We start from the raw sequence: 22362 nt of genomic DNA, 5'->3' as shown, positions 1-22362 counted from the left end.
ATTGAGATAGACATGGGGAAGCCATTGCTTACCCTGGAATTGGTAGCATGGAATGTTGCAGCTATTTGTGTTTCTGCCAGGTACTTGTGACTTGGATTGGCCACTGTTGGAAACAGGATACTGGACTAGATGAACCATTGGTCTGATTCAGTTTGGCTATTCTTATGCACACATCCTCCAAGTTAGTGTTTCTCAAGCTAGTCCTGGTGTACTTGACCCCCTCCTCTCCTGCCAGTCTGGTTTTCAGAGTACCCATAATGAATATGCATGAGAGATTTGTAGTGCACTTCTTTTATTGCATGCAGATATCATATATATTCGGAATATTCGGAAAAGCTGAGACCATAGGGAGTATGCACAGAAAACATCATTAACCAGTGCTTTGGTGGTTTTAAATACTGCATTTCAAAAATATTTTCAGAATAGCCCCTCTTGCAGTTTGTTTTTCATTGTTAATTAAATTTTACGTATTTATTTATCAGTGGAGGTCTTTGACACATTTCCATTTCTGACATTCCATAATGTTGCGGGATAGTACTGATATTTATGTGGCCCTCTATGTATAAAGGTTGTCCACCCCTGCGTTAGAAGGTACTTTGGGCTTGAGAAATACTGCTTCAAATGATGCTAGTACAGAATCGTGAATGAAAGGCCCACGGAGGCATCTAATATGGAGATGGAAGATCACAGTAACAAAGATTATGAGTTTAGTATCAGATGATTTCAAAAGAGGTAACAACTTCTTCCAGCCAGTGGCTTGTGTCAGAAGCATAGATTTAGGGGTAGGATTAGACAGATGCAAGATGGCCAAATGTGTATCCGATCCTGGGCTAGTTGGGATACAGTAGGAAAAAGGAAAAGGTGAGACATGTCCTGTTTACTTCATAATAAATGGACTGGCTAAGAGCTAATTCAGTGCTGTACATGCAAAGCTCAAGAAATTAGGAGACAATATATCATTTATCTTAGAAAAATGGCAACAATGACTCTGGTTACAGAGGACTAGAGAAAGACAGATGTAGTCTCTAACAAGTTGGAGAGGCTGTGTATCCTAAGAGATGTATGGATGAAAACTGCATTATTTATTCCATGCTGCCTAGCTCAAAAGGCTGGTATTGTCTTCTCTTTGTGATGCCCCCAGCACAGCAGTGTGTATGTGTGAGCCCCATGCTGGTTTTCTGGAACCCTCCAGGTCTTGAAGTGCAATTGCCGTTTCTAGGGTAGTTACATCCATGAGGGTGATCTTGGGCTCCCCAACTTCAGCTGCTTTCACTTTTTCTTCTTCACCACATCATCCTGCAGTGATAGCTCTCCTTGGGTCACCAGACACTTATGGCTTATTATCCATTCAGAATTCTGGCTGCCGGCACTGCCTTTCTCTTCACTGTGCAGATTGGCTGTGTCCTGGAGATCCTCTGATCTTCTCCCTCACCTACTGTCTTTGCTGGCACAGTGCCTTCACACATCTCTCTCATTCATATTCATTATGGGTACTCTGAAAACCAGATTGGTGGGAGGGGTACTGCAACACAGGTTTGAGAAAGAGGGATGAACACAGGACATAAGGTGTTTTCTTTTAGCAGGAACAACTAAATATGGAAGTAGTGAGGAGGCTGATAACCATAGGCCATATATTCTAATCTCAGTAGTAGTTAAATTAATGGAGTCTGTATTCAGAGGACGAATAGTGGAACATCTTATCTAGCAGATTGTAGAATCTATGGCACCATGGTTTTACCAAAGGGAGATTGTAAGCACTGGATATGGTATTCTTTGATGCTCTCTCATCTAAAAAGCTCATAAATAAACTAAGCAGCCTAATATGCTGTAAGATGGTCGACTGTATTCAAAACTGGCTGAGGGAGAGGAGGGTAGTAGTAAATGGAATTAATTCTGAGGAAAGGGGTTTGTTATTTATTTTCATAAATGATTCTGAAGTAGTGTTAAGTAGGAAGGATGTTCCTTAGTACAGGATGTGCAACAGCTTTCACTCTTATTGGGCAGATAAAAAAGAATGTTTTAAGACAGATTGAGTGAATGAGTAGGGAAGAGTTATGGTGCTACTGCGGTTGGAGGGCTTGGGTATTTAAGGGGAGGAGGCTATAAGAACCAAGGCCTTTCCCCTTTGGAATGAAATACTGAGTTATTCCTATTTAAGTTCATTCTTCTGGCTTGTTTTTTTTTTAAAGATATGTGTGATGTTTTGTCATTGTTTATGTCTTTTTCAGATTTATTGGGTTGGGGGAGGGGAGTTTTGTTTTCTCTAATACTTCAGGGACTGTAGGACTGCTGTGTTTGATTTTGGTGGACTTCATATTCATTTGAAATCTTTGAGAGGACTTCTGTTCATTATACAAGGTTATTGTAGCGTGTAAAACTGAATAAAAACATTTGGACTAAGATAGGGTTGAGCAGTGGTCAAGTGCTTGACAGCTAAAATTCAGTGGCAAAGTATAATGTTGTCCATTTAGGAGGCAATTCTAAAAAGGACCCTAAAAATTAGGCATCTAAAACCTGTGCATTAAGATAGTATTTTGCAATGGCATCTGGGCACCCAGAATCCATTATAGAATAAAGCCTAAGTTGAAATTTAGGTGTGCAAAGGGCAGATGTGAATGCTGGTACCTAGGTGAACAGCTTATAGTATTCTATAAGTTTGGTCTCTCTGTGTCTCATCCTGTGCTGTTACATGCTAAAGCACTTAAGTACCAACTAATAGAACAGTGCCTAAGCGTTGTCTGAGCTCCTAAAGTTAGCTGTCTAACTTGTGCACTATATAGAATTAGGGAGTTAAGGTGCAGAAATCTAAGGGAGCAATACACCATACTAGGTGAGATACTAATACACACGACAGAAAGATCTTGGGATGATGGTGTTTGATTTTAAGGTTGCAAAACAGAGTAAAGGTATAACGAGAGATGTATAACCAATAGATCTTATTTTTTTCTAGAATATTATATGCAATCCTGCAATCTGTACCTCTGAAAGGATATACACAGAGTAGATATTGTATATCCCAGAGGACGAATACCCAACAGAAGCTGTCAGTGGGATATTGTGACGGATGCAGAAATGTTAAAGGAAATTAGGAACGCAAACAAACAATAATAATGGGCAATTTCAATTATCCTGATATTGACTTGGTAAATGTAATATCGGGGCACGCTAGGGAGGTAAAATTCCTTGATGAAATCAAGGACTGCTTTATGGAGCAGCTGGTACAGGAGCTGATGAGAGAAGGAAAAATTCTAGACCTAGTCCTTAGTGGAACACATGATCTGATGCGGGAGGTAATGGTGCTGGGGCCGCTCAGTAACAGTGATCATAATATGATCAGATTTGATATTAACTTTGAAGTAAGTGTACATAGGAAATCAAATACCTTAGCATTTAACTTTTAAAAAGGAGACTATGATAAAATGAGAAGAACGGTGAAAAAAAAACTTAGAGGAGCGGCTGCGAGGGTCAAAAATTTACATCAGGCGTGGATGCTGTTCAAAAACACCATCCTGGAAGCCCAAGCCAAATATGTTCCGTGTATTAAAAAAGGAGGACAGAAGACCAAACGACAGCCGGCATGGTTAAAAAGTGAGATGAAGGAAGCTATTAGAGCTAAAAGAAAATCCTTCCTTCAGAAAATGGAAGAAGGAACCGACTGAAGATAATAAGAAACAGCATAAGGAATGTCAAGTCAAATGCAAAGAGCTGATAAGGAAGGCTAAGAGGGAGTTCGAAAAAAAGATTGCGTTGGAGGCAAAAACATATAGTAAAAATTTTTTTTAGGTATATTTATATTAAAAGCAGGAAGCCGGCAAAAGAATCGGTTGGACCGCTAGATGACCGGGGGGTAAAAGGGGCGATCAGGGAAGACAAAGCCATAGCGGAGAGATTAAATGAATTCTTTGCTTCGGTCCTCACCAAGGAAGATTTGGGTGGGATACTGTTGCCAGAAATGGTATTCGAAGCTCACGAGTCGGAGAAACTTAATGAATTCTCTGTAAACCTGGAGGATGTAATGGGGCAGTTTTACAAACTGAAGAGTAGCAAATCTCCTGGACCGGATGGTATTCATCCTAGAGTACTGATAGAACTGAAAAATGAACTTGCGGAGCTATTGTTAGTAATATGTAATTTATCCTTAAAATTGAGCGTGGTACCCTAAGATTGGATGGTGGCCAAAGTAACGCTGATTTTAAAAAAGGTTCCAGAGGAGATCTGGGAAATTATAGACCGTTGAGTCTGACGATGGTGCCGGGCAAAATGGTAGAGACTATTATAAAGAACAAAATTACAGAGCAGATTCAAAAGCATGGATTAATGAGACAAAGTCAAGATGGATTTAGTGAAGGGTAATCTTGCCTTACCAATCTACTGCATTTCTTTGAAGGGGTGAACAAACATGTGGCTAAAGGTGAGCCGGTTGATATTGTGTATCTAGATTTTCAGAAGGCGTTTGACAAAGTACCTCATGAAAGACTCAGGAGGAAATTGGAGAGTCATGGGATAGGAGGTAGTGTTCTATTGTGAATTAAAAACTGGTTAAAAGATAGAAAACAGAGAGTAGGGTTAAATGGTCAGTATTCTCAATGGAGAAGGGTAGTTAGTGGGGTTCCCCAGGGGTCTGTGCTGGGACCGCTGCTTTTTAACATATTTATAAATGACCTAGAGATGGGAGTAACTAGTGAGGTAATTAAATTTGCTGATGACACAAAGTTATTCAAAGTCGTTAAATCACGGGAGGATTGTGAAAAATTACAAGAGGACCTTACGAGACTGGGCGTCTAAATGGCAGATGACGTTTAGTGTGAGCAAGTGCAAAGTGATGCATGTGGGAAAGAGGAACCCGAATTATAGCTACGTCATGCAAGGTTCCACGTTAGGAGTCACTGACCAAGAAAGGGATCTAGGTGTCGTCGTTGATATGTTGAAACCTTCTGCTCAGTGTGCTGCTGTGGCTAAGAAAGCAAATAGAATGTTAGGTATTATTAGGAAAGGAATGGAAAACAAAAATGAGGATGTTATAATGCCTTAGTATCGCTCCATGGTGCGACCGCACCTCGAATATTGTGTTCAATTCTGGTCGCCGCATCTAAAAAAAGATATAGTGGAATTAGAAAAGGTACAGAGAAGAGCGATGAAAATGATAAAGGGGATGGGATGACTTCCCTATGGGAAAGGCTAAAGCGGCTAGGGCTCTTCAGCTTGGAGAAAAGGCGGCTGAGAGGAGATATGTTAGAGGTCTATAAAATAATGAGTGGAGTTGAACGGGTAGATGTGAAGTGTCTGTTTACGCTTTCCAAAAATACTAGGACTAGGGGGCATGCGATGAAGCTACAATGTAGTAAATTTAAAATGAATCGGAGAAAGTTTTTCTTCACTCAACGTGTAATTAAGCTCTGGAATTCATTGCCAGAGAATGTGGTAAAGGCGGTTAGCTTAGCGGAGTTTAAAATAGGTTTGGACGGCTTCCTAAAGGAAAAGTCCATAGACCATTATTAAATGGACTTGGGGAAAATCCACTCTTTCTGGGATAAGCAGTATAGAATGTTTTGTACTTTTCTGGGATTTTGCCAGGTATTTGTGACCCACTGTTGGAAACAGCATACTGGGCTTGATGGACCTTTGGTCTTTCCCAATATGGCAATACTTATGTACTTATATATTTTTTAGTTTGTATTTCGATCCCATGTTTTCAGTGGTAGCTCAAGGTGTTATATTCAGGTACAGTCAATATTGTCCTGTCTTGGAGGGCTTTTAATTTGTTTGTACCTGTATATTCAGGTCTCATATACAGCCTGAATATGAAAAATGTTTCTAATTTGTTACAATTGATATATTGCCTTTCACAGCACTTGACTTGAATTTATTTACATTTCAACATACGCCTTACCAACTAAACTCAAAATTGGTTACCGTAAAATTCCTTGAAACGGTCTCACCCCATAAGTGGGTATGTTCTGAACCCATTCCTCCCATAATACACCAAACTCATACCAACACAATCTAAAACCCAACTATCCCTTAAATACAATTATGACACTTGGCTCAACCCTCTATTTCCTTATTGTACTTCCCTGCATCTCTGCCAAACAGTCAGCATCCCTGTGTCACTTCTTGTTTATTCTTCCAGAGGCTGCCATAAATAGCCAAGATTTCACCTCTTACTCAAAGAGAGAGAACATTATTCCAGCCGTAGTTCTGAAGAAAATATATTCATAATCCCAGCCCATAATAGGCAAAAGTTGTTGGGTACTGTATAATTTAGCTAATTCTAGCACATTTGTTAGCTTCTGCTGTGAAGAACATAATGCCCTTCTGGGCACTTTTGGAGTAACGAAACTAGCCAAGTACTGTAACCTGTCACAACAAAAGACTTTAGAAACCAGAAACAAGGTTTTTAAATTGGACCTATTCAATGGGTAACCAATGTTACATGGTTAGATGATGGCTTGCTCATCAGCAATCATGAAGCTCTATTTTGGATGAATTCCAGGCATTTGAACTGTACTTTGGAATTTATTCCACTGTATGAACTGTTGCAGTAGTCCAGTTTAGTTGTAACATAGGTGTGGCCTGCTGCTACCAGATCACCTAGATTCAGCAGTCCTTGAATAAATGCACCGATCTCAGGCTAGCAAATCACACACCGAACAGCACAGATATAAGTCTGCATTGGTTGCTGTTCCCAAACTTCTTAACTTCCTGTGCTCTAAATTATACAACTGTAATTAAGGGGCAACATTTCAAAGGCCAGGCCTGCCTCCATGACCATTCTACATAAACTCAGTTTTTTATGAGTTTAGTTTCAAACTATGTGCCTGAAACCAGTTTACAAGGGAAGTTTATTACTTGTCTAACTTGATCAAAGAACCGTCTTGGTTTATATTTTTGTGCACCAATATAAAAATATAATTGTGGATGCTAAACTGATCTGGCAACAAGAGCAGGGGATTCATAAAAGATTGCAGACTAATGGAGAGAGCACTGATCCATGGGGTAATCCATATTGTATTTTGACTGATTTAGAGTTCACTCCATGTCCCTTCCCACAGTACATTTTGAGCCCAATCCACCAGGAATTATTTGAGGCACTCTCATACCATTCCCTCAGTCACAGTCTAGTCAAAAGAATCCCTTGATTGAGTGTATTGAATGCTGTAGATAAATAGAGGAAAATCGCCAACGCTCTTTGAAGCCCTTGTTTGCACTACACTGTGGAATCCTTCTGCTACTTGAGTTGTTTTAGATAGGGAAAATTTTCTTTTCAGTTGCACATTTTAGCTGTTTCTAGAGCAGATTTTTCTGGCTTTGCACTGATTACGGATGTTTTCAGTGTTTCAGTGCGCCACACTCTTGTACGTGGATTTATCGTACCAGGTCAAAACATCCCCAAGACAAAATAGCCCCAACAAAAGAAAAACTAACAAAAAAGCCCTGACATAATAGTCTATGACAAAATGGCCCAACATATTAACCCACTTACCTATTTTTAATGTCTTTTCTGCTATTTTTCACATATGTGCTGTGTTTTGGTGCCGAACGTACACCCCATATAGTGGGTGGGACACCGGAGAAGGAAAGGGAACGGAGTGGACTCTGATAGCTTTTCCTTGCTGAGATGCAGCAGAGTTTTCCACTTTCTCTTATTTAACCTTTTCATTGAGCCTCTTGTGGGTCTGATTCGGAGCTCCACAGCTTAAGGGTATGGTGGTGCAGGCAGTAGAGCAATGTGTTGCTTTGAATGCGGATGATGTGTTGTAATATATAGCAGAACTGAATAATTTACTTCTGCTTTCTTGTGCATCTTAGATAACTTTAGGGTGGTATTTAAACTGAAACTGGCAAAATCCAAGATTATGCCCCTGAGGAGGAGGGGGGGGGGGATTTATGGTTATTGAAGGCCCTATTAGTGTGTCTGTTTCAGTGGAATAATAAGGCGCTGTGCTATCTTGACGTCTTGCTGTTGGTGCAAATGAGTGAATTAGTTCAATTTAATTATCAACCATTGATGAAGAGATTGTAGATAGGTGAGCATGGCCGCCGAGAGGGGGGGGACAGGGGGGACAAAAGGGGACAGGGGGGACAAAATTCCCCGGGCCCGGGCCTCTGTGGGGGGGGGGGGCCGGCGCCACAGTCCAGCCCACCCGCCCTCCGTCGCTCCCTGGCATTGAACTTAAGTGCCTCACCTTCGAAAGCGCAGCAAGCAGCAGCAGACCACTCCTTCCTTCCGTGTCCCGCCCTCGCCTGATGTAACTTCCGCAAGGGCGGGACACGGAAGGAAGGAGTGGTCTGCCGCTGCTTGTTGCTGCGCTTTTGAAGGTGAGGCGCTAAAGGTCAGTGCAGAGGGCCTGGGGGTGGAGAGAGGGCTGGGTGGAGGGGGGGCCCGGCGACCTCGGGATTGGGGGGCCCCCGGGGGCAGCCTTGTCCCGGGCCTGGCCCAGTTTCTCGGCGGCCCTAGAGGTGAGTACATGGTTCTGGTTGCACTTAGGTTGGGTGAATTCAATTCTTGATACTTTGTCATCTTAAGGTATTATACATCTTTAATATGCTTCTGGTTTGGGCTCCTGAATAATTTTTTTTCATGCATTGGATAGTTGTATGATCCAGTTTTATGGGGGGCCAGAAGCCTTGGGTTTGATTGATAGTGCTGCAGCAACTGAAGTGAGTATGTGTATGGTAGGGGAGGGAAGTCAGTCCTTCTGACTTTTGTAGGCAATATTGGGCATTGCTGTTGAAAAGCCCAGTAGTGGGCTTTTTTTTTTGTTTGTTTGTTTTTAATGCTTCATCTTCTATTCACTAATACCGAGTGCTTTGCCATTTTCAGAAGAGCTGCAGCGAGCCAAGCTTTGTTTTAAATTATCAGAGCATATTTAAAAGAAACTGTGTGTTCGGTAGTTTTAAGACACTTCAACTGTGTTGGGGGCCACAGGAAGTGCCCTAAATAAGCATCCACACAAAAACATATAAGGTTGTTAGGTTATGGATTTTGCTTAAGTTCAAGGTTTATTAGGTTGCCTGAGAGAAGTTTGTACATAAAATCACACAGTAGATGAAAGGAAGTACATTGGTAATAGGAAAGAAAAGAGTAGAGCATAAGAAGACGCTGGTTACTTCAGTCAGTGTCAAGAAGTGGCAAAGGACAGATAAAGGGCCATATGCATCTCAAAGAGGAATGTCTTAAGTTTAAATTATACATTTTCTCATTTCTATGAAGTGCAAATACCTCAAATTTGAATTCTTGAATTGTTTCCTCTGAACGTGCATCTCTCTATTCTTGTCTGCTACGTTTTTCCTTGCAACTGTGAATGAACAAGGACTTTTTCCATTTCATCATCCAAGTCAATCCAAGTGGTTTACAAAATATAAAAATAAACAAACATTCATTAACAAGAACTTCCTAATACAAACATAACCCATGCAATCAACAAACTCTCATTCATGCATAACCTGAATTATTTAGAGCCACACATTTAAATTCATATTGAAGCCGAAAGAAGCTTCATTCATTGATGGAGATAGAGAATGACACGGGGACGGGGATCCGCGGGGATGAGGACAGGGACAGAGCTCAAGGGAACGGGGCGGGGGACAGATCCCACGGGGACATAGCAGGGATGGGGACATGTAATTTTTCTACTTTGCAGCCTGTTTATGAACTGGACTGTTGTTTATGTTTGAGTGATGCAGACAACAATATTTTGATTTTTTGGAGAAACAAGCAAACATACTTGCCACAACTAGCAAAATTTGCATGGGAGATCCTGCATTCCTGCTACCAGCACATCTTCTAAGAAGATAAGTTGCTCATTTTTTATTATTGTTTTCTATTTGAGTTTATAAACAATAGTTGCACAGCATATTCTTTTTTTATACTTTAATAAAAAGATTTAAATATAAAATCATAAGTTTGAGGCTTCTGCAGATGAGGACAGATCCCACGGGATGGGGTGGGGACAGAGACAGGGCCCATGGGGACGGGACAGGGACGGAGACAGAACCTGTGAGGATGGGGATGGAGACAGAACTCACGGAGACGGGGGTGGGAAATGGTATCTAATGTAGTGAAAGAGGGGTAATCTAGTGTCTGGGCTCTTCATGGAACGTATAATGCCTAAGTTGAAGATAGGAGAAAAAACACACAGTAGGGAGATTCCACTTTGACCAGATTTAAAAGAAGGGATGTCACCTATCCCCAAGGCCACCACTTGACCCACATCTACATCTTCCCTGAAGCTAGTTTCCAGAGGGGGACTTATCCTGACCTAGGTGGAAGTCTGGGCTGTTCACAAATTTCAGAAAGGGAGACGGACCCACTGTCCCCCCCCCCCCCCCCCAATCTGGCCCTCCACCACTCCCAAGCTATCCTTAGAGGGCACAGTAAAGATGATAAACATAGCTATTTCTCCTAGAATGAATGGCATTGAATACCGAGTGTGGTAAGGTATCATCTGATCAAACGTAGTCTGGTGCATATTTGTAAGATCCCATGTGGATTTCATGAATCCAACATAACATAGCCACTATGTTGTAGAGCTTTAAGATCAGGCAGGATAACTCCTTCCTCACTCTGTCCCTGGTGAGTTTGTTATTGCTAATCTGTGCCCATCGGGCTTTCCATAGGAATGAAGTCACTATCCCCTGATATGACGTTTTGTCCTTGTGTGATGCAAAGGGGCAGCATTTGAAGGGGGTACAACAGCTTTGGTAGAAGAACCATCTTAACCAAAGGCACTTGTCTTAAGAAGGAGATAGGCAAATCTTTCGTACAAGAGGTCCTTGATAGAATCCAACACCAGTGCTTACTCTTTTGTATCGAAGAGAAACAGGAACTTGAGCAATGAAAGCCCAGCCTTTCGTGAGTTAGAAATTGTTTTCACATCACTTCTTTTGACAAATTTCTGTGACCTACAATGATTTATGGGAAATTTGTGACTAGAAGAGAGTACGATTAGGAAGATACGATTTTATTTAAGATCCAAAAAGTGGAGTGGAGGAGTGGCCTAGTGGTTAGAGCACCGGTCTTGCAGTCCAGAGGTGGCTGGTTCAAATCTCACTGCTGCTCCTTGTGATCTTGGGCAAGTCACTTTTCCCTCCATTGCCTCAGGTACAAACTTAGATTGTGAGCCCTCCTGGGACAGAGAAATATTCTTTCTGAACACTCTACCAGAACCCTGTTCCACAACCTTGTCACCTCTCATTTAGACTACTGCAATCTGCTTCTTGCTGGTCTCCCACTTAGTCACCTCTCCCCTCACCAGTCGGTTCAAAACTCTGCTGCCTGTCTCGTCTTCCGCCAGGGTCGCTTTACTCATACTACCCCTCTCCTCAGGTCTCTTCACTGGCTCCCTATCTGTTTTCACATCCTGTTTAAACTTCTTCTACTAACCTATAAATGTATTCACTCTGCTGCTCCCCAGTATCTCTCCACACTAGTCCTTCCCTACTCCCCTTCCCTTGCACTCCGATCCATGGATAAATCCTTCTTATCTGTTCCCTTCTCCACTACTGCCAACTCCAGACTTTGCGCCTTCTGTCTCGCTGCACCCTACGCCTGGAATAAACTTCCTGAGCCCCTACATCTTGCCCCATCCTTAACCATCTTTAAATCTAGATTGAAAGCCCACCTCTTTAACATTGCTTTTGACTTGTAACCACTTGTAACCTCTCGCTTCTACCTACCCTCCTCTCCTCTTCCTCTACACATTAATTGATTTGCTTGATTTATTTTTTGTCTATTAGATTGTAAGCTCTTTGAGCATGGACTCTTTCTTCTATGTTTGTGCAGCACTGTGTACGCTTTGTAGCGCTATATAAATGCTAAATAGTAGTAGTACTTGAATGTAACTCACCTTGAGCTACTACTGAAAAAGGTGTGAGCAAAATCAAATCAAAAAGCAACAGAATACAGAGAAATGTTCTAATGGTAAAATAGCAGCAAGAGAACAACCATATACATTTTTAAAGATGATAAAATTATTCATTTTAAGTTCTGAGAACCTTAAAAGTTAGCTGTGTTGTTGTGAAAGACATTTCATCTTTTTAATATTAGTAGATTTCACGTGAACTGCTGCACTTTAGTAAATATTTTGCTAGCTCATCTATTGGGTGTCCCTCTTAATGTTATACAAGGTTATTTTTACGCTTGGCTCCGTAAGGAAGAGAGGCTGAACAGATGGCTGCGATGTCAGTGTTTGTGCTTCTGTGTCCCCCTTTTATTTTCTAAACTGTTTGGCTGACATGAACCAAATTCGTATGCATGGAAATCCTTGGAAGAACATCTGACATTCCTGCCTTTTGAGCTTTAGAGAATGATGGTATTGGGGACATGAGAAGGGGCATAATCACCAATTTCTCTAATCAAAAATAGATTGGTGGCAAATTCACCTCACGTGCTCCAGAACCACTGGGTTATTTCTAATGAAACTTTGGCATAAGGAAGTTTAGTTGGCAACTGAGGACTGACTACAGTTTTATTCCATCCCACTGTTTATATACTAATATGATATTTGTACTTAGTAGTGTTTTCAATATGACTTTTATTTGGCTGAACCACATTTTGTATAAAGCTAGTCACATTGAAGACTTATTATTTTTGGACTTACCAAATATCACAAGTGATTGGGTGTGCAGAAAGAGGCCAGATTCCAATTCATTACCTCCCCTTAAGTAATGCATTGGAAACGACATCCATATAGCATATCCTCAGAGTAAGTGGGCCAGTTCTTAGACCTGGCTATTGGGAGTGATTTGGAATGTAGTTGGCACCTTTAATTACTGATTGTTTACATGACAACACACCATTTTCAGGCATTATCATTTATAGCATGTATGATTTCTTATGAAAGTGTTCTTAGTATTTTTCCTTGCCCTTCAGTTTATTAGTATTAGTCCTGCATAGCGGAAGTCTGACTTTTATTCCCTTTCATTCTAATCATGAAGGGTATGTTCTTTTTCAGAATGATCAACTGATGTCTTTGTATCCCAGAATATATTTAGAATTTTATTTCATATGGAAAGTTTCAAATATGTCTTGACAGCTCTGTTGAATTTTATATCCACTGGTAATATTGCATGCAGATATAAACAGACGTTATCTATACCAAAAGGTTAGAGGCAGGTGCCTTGGAAGGGCTTTTTTGCCCAGTAAAATCAATGTTCTTGACTTCTGAGGGGTGTAAAAAGAAGGGTTTAGTGACTCTGGCCTCTGCGGGGTGCAAACAGGTTTGGAATAATGTCTGCAAGTCTCTATGGGGTGCAAAGAGAGAGATTAGTGGCTGCAGACTCTGTGGGGTGTAGTGTGACTTGGAACAGTTATGTGATGACTTCTTAGCAGACTATAACCTTTGTCAGGGACAGATAAGAATACAAGAAACACCCAGAAGCTAACCATGGACAGGGATTCTTTCTTCATCAGTAGCTGTTTCCCACAGGTTGAGCACTGGGGTCTGGGTGGCTTCCAGGCCTTTTAGTGATTCACAGTTGGCTATCGGGATCATGACCAGGAAAAAGCTCTAAAACCAAGATTCAGGATAAACAGAACAAATGCCAGGAACTAGGACAGGATTCAGGAACAAAAATACAAGAACAAGGCTAGGGCCCAGAAAGAAAGGGAAATGGGACTTGATATACCGCCTTTCTGAGGTTTTTGCAAATACATTCAAAGCGGTTTACATATATTCAGGTACTTATTTTGTACCAGGGGCAATGGAGAGTTAAGTGACTTGCCCAGAGTCACAAGGAGCTGCACTGGGAATCGAACTCAGTTCCCCAGGATCAAAGTCCACTGCACTAACCACTAGGATTCTAGATCATCTCTGGAACAAGGAGAAAGAAGCCCCAATAACCATGAAGCCAGCACAGAAACTGCTTGGATCTGCCCTGGGTTTTTGTGCCCATGTGAGGAGCCAAATTTGCATCATTAATGGAAGCAGCTGGGAATGATCAACAAAGTTCTGTAAGCACCATACAACATACCTTACACTGAGGCATATGCTATAACAGCCTTGGGGCAAAGGCACAATCTAAAGTCCTGATAAACAGAGTTGATTCTTAGCAGATTCTGACAAGTTAGAGGTGTAGTCTCTGGGTGCAAAGTGGTTGTGGTCTCAGGAGCATGAAGAGACTGAAGGGTTAGTGGCTGTAGACTCTGAGATGGCAGAGGCATAGCTAGGTGTGATGCAAGGGGAGTGGCTGCTAGTGCTCCCCCAAACGAATTTTAAATAAAATAGCACCTGTGCTAATCAGCCCTTCAGCTTCTCACTGATGCCCGATTTATAAAAAGTCTGTTCCCCCTGACATCAAAACCTGGCTACACTTCTGGATATAGGGACAGTGTACTCTAGGGTGGGCGGCAGTACTGGAGCAAATCTCTGCTTTCATTGGAGTTCATTCTGCCCTTTGAAATCCTAATGTTGCTGGGTGTTAGTGAGGGAAATGGCTTGGCTTTGTGTGGTTTGCAAATGTGAGGGGCCTTTCAATATAACCCATAATGAAGCTAATGAGCTCCTGCACAGTTTACTTAGAGCAGTTTATCTGTGTTAAATGGGGCGCATCATTCAGGAGTCTGCTGGATTAAGGATGAATGCTCTTGTTAACAGATGGCAGGGGGTACAGTGGATGATTAGAGGTTGGATTAAGGGTTAGTTCTCATATTAGCAGGATACTGAGATTGATGTGTTCAGAATGCTTTGGATGAAAGGATGGCAGTCTAGGTGTACTTGGGGGTGTTGCCCCTCTCCCCACAAATATTACAGGTGCTGATACTGAATTGATCTCTGTTTCCCCCACTGTCAGTGATTTTCTTACCCTTTGTCTCACTTCAAAATAAGCAAATTACAGCTACGGATGCCTGTGGGAGATTGATGATACAATCTGCTAGTGCTGAGTAGTTAGACTTTGTGGAATTTTTTTATTTGGTTTGGGAGGATGCCTAGGAGGGCTGCTAAATGGCACAGTGTCTTCAAAAGCATATGTGATACTTCTGCATTTGTATTGTTGAATACCTGTATTAAACATTATCTCTTCCAAGTGATAGTTACAGGGCAGCACTCTTCCTTTACAAATGTAATGTATTTATGCTCGGTACCCATCCACCCCTGTTTTACTTTTCTTACATGATAGCTTTTGGGAAAAGTTATTTTTGCTGATTTACCAATTATGCTATTGATTCCTTAGATTGAGGACCAGCCTGCCTCATCCATCCCATGTTCTATTTACATAAGTGTCTTTGCATACTTATATATACATATCTTTGCCCTGAATCTAAAGTGATATTAACCAGTACTTTAGATCCAGAACAAAAAAAAATGTAAAGCCTAATATCGGTAGAAGTTAGGAGTCTGTGTCAGAGAGTAGAAAAATAGAGGAGTCTGAGTCGAAGGTTTGGTGTACCGACTCCACAGCCCTGACAGCATTACCCAGTTAGATGAAGGGGTTCCTCTCTTTTTTTTCCAGTTAAAACCCAACCAAAAGTGGAGGAGTGGCCTAGTGGATAGAACAGCAGGCTTAGAACCAGGGAAGTCAAGATTCCCGCTTGTGACCTTGGGCAACGCATTTCATTCTCATTTGCCAGCTACATACAACCTCATTTACAAATCTGCATTAATGTAAGTTATTTAACAGGAAGCAGCATAAGGAGTGTCAAAGCAAATGCAAGGTGCAGATTAAGAAGGCCAAGAGGGATTATGAAAAAAAGATAGCATTAGAGGCAAAAAAAAACATTGTAAAAAATTTTTTCAGTATATTAAAAGCAGGAAGCCGGCAAAAGAATCGGTTGGGCCGCTTGTTGACAGAGGGGTAAAAGGGGCAATCAAGGAAGACAAAGACGTAGCGGAGAGATTGAATGAATTCTTTGCTTCGGCCTTCACCGAGGAAGATTTGGGTGGGATACCGGTGTCGGAAATGATATTTCAAGCGGACGAGTCGGAGAAACTTACTGACTTCACCGTAAACCTGGAGGACATAATGGGGCAGTTCAGCAAACTGAAGAGTAGCAAATCTCCTGGACCGGATGGTATTCATCCTAGAGTACTGATAGAACTGAAAAATGAGCTTGCGGAGCTACTGCTAGTGATATGCAATTTATCCTTAAAATCGAGCATGGTACCGGAAGATTGGAGGGTGGCCAATGTAACGCCCATTTTTAAAAAAGGTTCCAGGGGAGATCCGTGAAATTATAGACCAGTGAGTCTGACGTCAGTGCCGGGGAAAATGGTTGAGGCTATTATTAAAAACAAAATTACAGAGCACATCCAAGGACATGGATTACTGAGACCAGGTCAGCAGGGCTTTTGTGTGGGGAAATCTTGCTTGACCAATTTACTTCAATTCTTTGAAGGAGTAAACAAACGTGGACAAAGGGGAGCCGGTTGATATTGTGTATCTGGATTTTCAAAAGGCGTTTGACAAGGTACCTCATGAAAGGCTACAGAGGAAATTGGAGGGTCATGGGATAGGAGGAAAAGTCCTATTGTGGATTAAAAACTAGTTGAAGGATAGGAAACAGAGAGTGGTGTTAAATGGGCAGTATTCACAATGGAGAAGGGTAGTTAGTGGGGTTCCTCAGGGGTCTGTGCTAGGACCGCTGCTTTTTAATATATTTATAAATGATTTAGAGATGAGAGTAACTAGCGAGGTAATTCAATTTGCTGATGACACAAAGTTATTCAAAGTCGTTAACTCGCGACAGGATTGTGAAAAATTACAGAAGGACCTTACCAGACTGGGCGGTCTAGATGGCAGATGACGTTTAATGTGAGCAAGTGCAAGGTGATGCATGTGGGGAAAAAAGAACCCGAATTATAGCTACGTCATGCAAGGTTCCACGTTAGGAGTTACGGACCAAGAAACGGATTTGGGTGTCGTCGTCGATAATACACTGAAACCTTCTGCTCAGTGTGCTGCTGCGGCTCGGAAAGCGAATAGAATGTTTGGTATTATTAGGAAAGGTATGGAAAACAGGTGTGAGGATGTTATAATGCCGTTATATCGCTCCATGGTACGACCGCACCTTGAGTATTGTGTTCAATTGTGGTTGCCGCATCTCAAGAAAGATAGAGTGGAATTGGAAAAGGTGCAGCGAAGGGTGACTTAAAATGATAGTGGGGATGGGACGACTTCCCTATGAAGAAAGGCTAAGGAGGCTAGGGCTTTTCAGCTTGGAGAAGAGATGGCTGAGGGGAGACATGATAGAGGTATATAAAATAATGAGTGGAGTGGAACAGGTGATGTGAAGTATCTGTTCACGCTTTCCAAAAATACTAGGACTAGGGGGCATGCGATGAAACTACAGTGTAGAAAATTTAAAACAAATCGGAGAAAATTTTTCTTCACCCAACGCGTAATTAAACTCTGGAATTCGTTGCCGGAGAACGTGGTGAAGGCGCTTGGCAGAGTTTAAAAAGGGGTTAGACGGTTTCCTAAAGGAGAAGTCCCTAAACCGGTACTAAATGGACTTGGGGAAAAATCCACAATTCCAGGAATAACATGTATAGAATGTTTGTACGTTTGGGAAGCTTGCCAGGTGCCCTTGGCCTGGATTGGCCGCTGTCGTGGACAGGATGCTGGGCTCGATGGACCCTTGGTCTTTTCCCAGTGTGGCATTACTTATGTACTTATGTAATTATTTAATGCAAGTTTCATTATTCTCAGTGAGGCCTCTTTCTTAACTGAGGGAATGTTAAAACATTAACGCAGGTTAGTAAAGGAGGATCTTAGATTGTAAACCCAGTGGGCAATGGGAAAAGACTGTATTCAAATGCTAATAGAAAAGTGTAAGCCCAAAAAACAGGAATGTAAGGATGGAAATTAAGCATGAAGGATCTTATAGGTAAGTCAAAAGTTGGGTCATTTAAGCGCTGTAGGGTGCAATAATTCCCATAAATATTTTTTGATGGTAAGATAACACTTGGAAAAAATCGCAAGGCTTGTCTGGTCTCTGCTTTATGCAGTGTAGTAGACCATGTACCTGGCTTTTAACTTCGCTTCCTAATTGGAAAGGATCCTCTGTGCTTGTCCCATATTTTCTTCAATTCCCATATTTATTTATTTATGACATTTGTGTCCCATATTTTCTTCAATTCCCATATTTATTTATTTATGACATTTGTATCCCACATTATCCTGAACAAACAGGTTCAATGTGGCTACATTCAAGGACAACATCAAAAATATGATAGATAATTATAACATTTTAACATATTAGGAATAATTGTGTGTTTTGTCATGAAGCTAGGTGAGAGTATGTTTGTGTATCCACACTTGGAGCGGTAAGGTTACTTTTTATATCCATTATCTTGTCTCTGAAGAAATATTTTTGAACATTTTTCCCAGGTCTAACCCTTTCTGACCTTTTGACATTTATTGTATTTTTGCAGTGCTCTGCACAGGATGCTTTGCAACAATTTATGCACCTTCCTGCAGCATAGGCCTCTTTTTTTTTTTTTTTTTTTTAAATGCTAGAATTTCCTGTCCACCCAAAAATGCTTCTGTTTGCTATATATATGGCACTGAGGTATTTGCATGTATATACCGGAAAAGAGGAGAATATATTTATTTATGTGTGGTTTCATCTCACAAGAGTTTTAATACCTCTTTAGGTCTTCGTTCCTCCTCAAGATTTATTGGGCATGCATGGATTCTGAAGAAAACCGAAACCTTTTCATGTTGTGATACCTTTTCATCTGAAGCAGGGACATGCGGTCTTCAAAACTCATATACTGTCTCTTCTCAAGATCTCAAATTCTGACATTGTACTGGAGATTGCCGGTCTCTTATTTAACCACCATTTGTATCTGAGATCCTGTTTTTGAGGAAGGAGGGTGTGTTGTTGACATGGGAGGAGAGGGGAAGAGAAGGCAAGGCTCCTGGTGTTGAGACTGGTCCCGAGGTGGAGGATAACTTACTGTTGACACTAGTTGTTGGGGGAAAGCTTTGAAAGCAGGATTGCTAACTACCCTCCCCCCCCCCCCCCCCCCCACAACAAAAAAAGTTTACTAGCACATGTGACATTTTATACATGATACATGTCAGTATGTATACATGCAACACTACTTTCTCTGAGCTGAATGCCAACTAAGGACAGATATGTTTCTTGTGATGGTAGTTTTCTTATTTCATGGGGCTTTCAGCTCAGTCAGAAGAACCATCCTGTTCTGGTATAGTGCAGTGGCTTTCATTTGTATTCACAGTTAGCTGTAGTGTTCTGTGTGTGCCAGACAGGTAGAACATGTCCTCCCTCCAACAGGGGGAGTTACAGCAAACTCCTGCCCTATCCATTATATATACTGGTGTAGCAGGTAGCTTGTCATGTCAGTATTTGTTTTAGCAGAAAAGGTTACTTGTGTAACAGGTAAAGAAGAGAAGAGGGCTTTGCCTTTCAAGAGTGTCTGGGTGCTATAGGGTGAGGATTTCTTGGCTGTAGTGGCTAAGTTTTTATATTGAAAAAATGAGCCAACAAACAGAAGGAAAGCAAAGGGAGAAGGCAACATCAGATTTGCTGCTGTTGCCCTAGAGCTCTCAGGGAGTCACCCCTCCCCCTTCACCCGGAAGGTGATGGGTTTGGAGAGTGAATTTAGAGAGATGCCACACGTTGCCCAAATCACTCAGCATTTATTGTGAGTAGTACTATCTTTGGTCTCTCTCCCCCTCCCCCTCCCAGAGTTCCCTCCCTCCCGGAGTGTGTGTGTGTTGGGGTGGGGGAGTGGCAGGTAATTAGTTTCATCTTTTCATCTTCATCTCAACCAGATAATTGTTGCCTAGTCCCATGCGGCACAAGGTTGAACAGGCTAGCAGAGTAAGACATCTCTTGACATTCTGAGGAGATTCCGTATACGTGAAGATGACTGAACCTATGTGGAAGACCGGCAGGCTTTTTGTCCTTTCTGGTGGTCCCCAAAAAGGTCAGGTGGCTTCAAAAGCTACTTCAGCCAGATAGATAACAGATACAATCACATTGGTGTCCAGTTTACATAGATGACGTGAATGACTTGAAAGCGGATGACCGCAAGTATAGGTTAGTTCCTCTGGAAGATATCTGTAAAGCAGGGACACGGACATCTCTTCGTCCTTTTTTCACAATACTGTAGGCTAGATCTAGGAGCCAGAAATGACTGCATTGGATTCCTCCTGCCCCAAATGAAGAGGGCTCTGAACTGGTCTTGTATGGACAAGAGGAAAGTACAGTTGTGCCTTACCTGATAACTGCTTTTCCTTGAGCCCTGTCAGACTGGAAGCTGCTCATGGAATTCAGAGATACTAGGGAGTGAGAAGGAAAGGGAATGGGATTTAATATATGACCTTTCTGTAGTTTCAAAGCAGTTTGTATGTTATATACAGGTACTTATTTTATACCTGGGGCAATGGAGGGTTAAGTGACTTGCGAATATAAAACCCATTTTCCCAGTCTGTTGCACTAGCCATTAGGCTACTCACCTAGAGAGAGAGAGAGGGAGAGACAACATGAGTTTGCACAACTTGGCAAAAAAAAAAAAGAAGTGAATTTATGGACATGTCTGTCTTACTGTGTGGTTGTCACTCCCAACTGAGCCAGGCAGTAGCAGAGTCCAGATGCGGTATGCAAAGCCTTAACATCACCAGGTAGATGTGTGAGTGGACATGTATTGACAGTGGGTTTCATTATTTGGTTGACCCCATAGCAGCAGTGCAGATCATCTCTGAACCCCCCCCCCCCCCCCCCCCCCCAGTGCTGTTCATCTAATGTGCACTGGCCATAGCCCAACCAAAATCGGTTTAGCTGTGAAAAAGTGAAGGGATATCCAGTAAAAAATAGGTTGTTGACTTGCCAGATATTGTACAAGTCTAGAGTTGTGTGTGCTCTTGATTGACCATCTCTTGTGCCACAGACTTCCATTGGGGTCACTTTAGACTGCACTGTCAATTTAGAAGAAAAAGTTGCTTGTCTTTAGTTTAATTAGTAACTTCAGTAACATGATCTCAGTTGGGTGGAACAAACTGGGGTGCACTTGCAAAGACTTGAGGATGAGCACGTTTGTGCTTCATACTCCATGACAGATTACACATCATTCCTTCACATGTGACTTTGGTGGACACACAACTAAATTCCACAGTGCAAATCATTAGTGGTACGCTGCTACCTTCTGATACTACTTGACTCTGGTGGGTACTGGGTATCAGCCCACCAGACCATTATCGTCGGAGTGCGTGAGCAAGTGTACTTGGATCCAAAAAAAATCTCAGACCTTTCACTTCATCATGACATTTATGACCCCATCCAAGACAAAATCCAATCTGGGTTCACTTTCCAAGCTCAGACCCAACTGTAAACAGTTTGCGGACATAACATTGGCAATACACAATAAACTGTGGAGACAGCTTGCAGAAAGAATGTTGATATGCTATCTGCTGCATTGGCTTAAGTAGTGGATGGAGCAGGAATTTACTGTCTCCACATTCCACTGGTCTGGCAGGATTCAATATATAACAACTATCAGGGCATACTTTTTCTCTCTTTTTTTTTATATCCACCAACTTTGCCCAACCACTGCAGTAACAGTCCTTGGCCGGGGCTACTGACCTTAGCTCCCAGAGCCTTGTTTGCATGCACTCTAAATCTGGCCAGCAGGTGTATCCATTAACAGATAGAAACTACAGCCTTAATTATAAGTGTTATATAACACTTATAATTAAGGCTGTAGTTTCTATTTAGTATCCATTAACAGGCCTTAGTCCAGGGGTTTACAAACCTGTTTTCAGTATATCCCCACTAAAAATGCATGAGAAAACTTTGCATATACTGATAGGTCAATATTTGAAGGGATTTACATGCTTGTGGCTGCCACCATATGTATAAAGACCATCCTGTCTGTGGATTTTTCATCAGCACTACCCAGAAAGTCTCTCTAAATGCCACATCACTATATGGAAAGCCGTTAGGGCAGAGTAATGGTGGAACGCTCGAATAAATGGATAGTGCTGATCTGTGTAGCTATTTAAAACAGGTGTGCTAAATTAAAACTTAATAGCTGTATGCATAGGGCCAAATTCAGTAAATGGCACTCAAAATTAGGCGCCAGGGAAAATCTGTACCTACCAGTATGCTATATATATTGGAAACCTGGTGTAAATCTCAGTGCGTGTTTGGCTTGTAACCCTGGTATTCTATAACAATGCGCTGAAATTTTTGGAATGCCTCAATGCGCTCATGCCCCCTTTTGGGTTGCACGTAAGACACTTTGGGTGCACAGCACTATAGAATAGTGCGTACGCAGATCTGCATGTAAGTCCAAATTAGAGACAATTAATGTCAAGAATTGTTAACGGCTTGTTGGTTTGTGCACAGATATTGGATTTATGCCCAAATTTGGGCATCCAAATATGGACACC

At 41.7% G+C, this 22362-nt stretch overlaps 1 protein-coding gene across 1 annotated transcript in view; it reads left to right on the top strand.

The window, feature by feature from the left end:
• Positions 1 to 22362, top strand: part of WDR81 (WD repeat domain 81) — an 80963-nt gene that overhangs the window by 1210 nt on the left and 57391 nt on the right.

The sequence above is a fragment of the Microcaecilia unicolor genome, chromosome 13 (genome assembly GCF_901765095.1).
Source record: "Microcaecilia unicolor chromosome 13, aMicUni1.1, whole genome shotgun sequence".
Classification (NCBI taxonomy): Eukaryota; Metazoa; Chordata; class Amphibia; order Gymnophiona; family Siphonopidae; genus Microcaecilia; species Microcaecilia unicolor.
The sequence above is the reverse complement of the archived record's forward strand: the minus strand, read 5'-3'. Positions and strand labels throughout refer to the sequence as shown.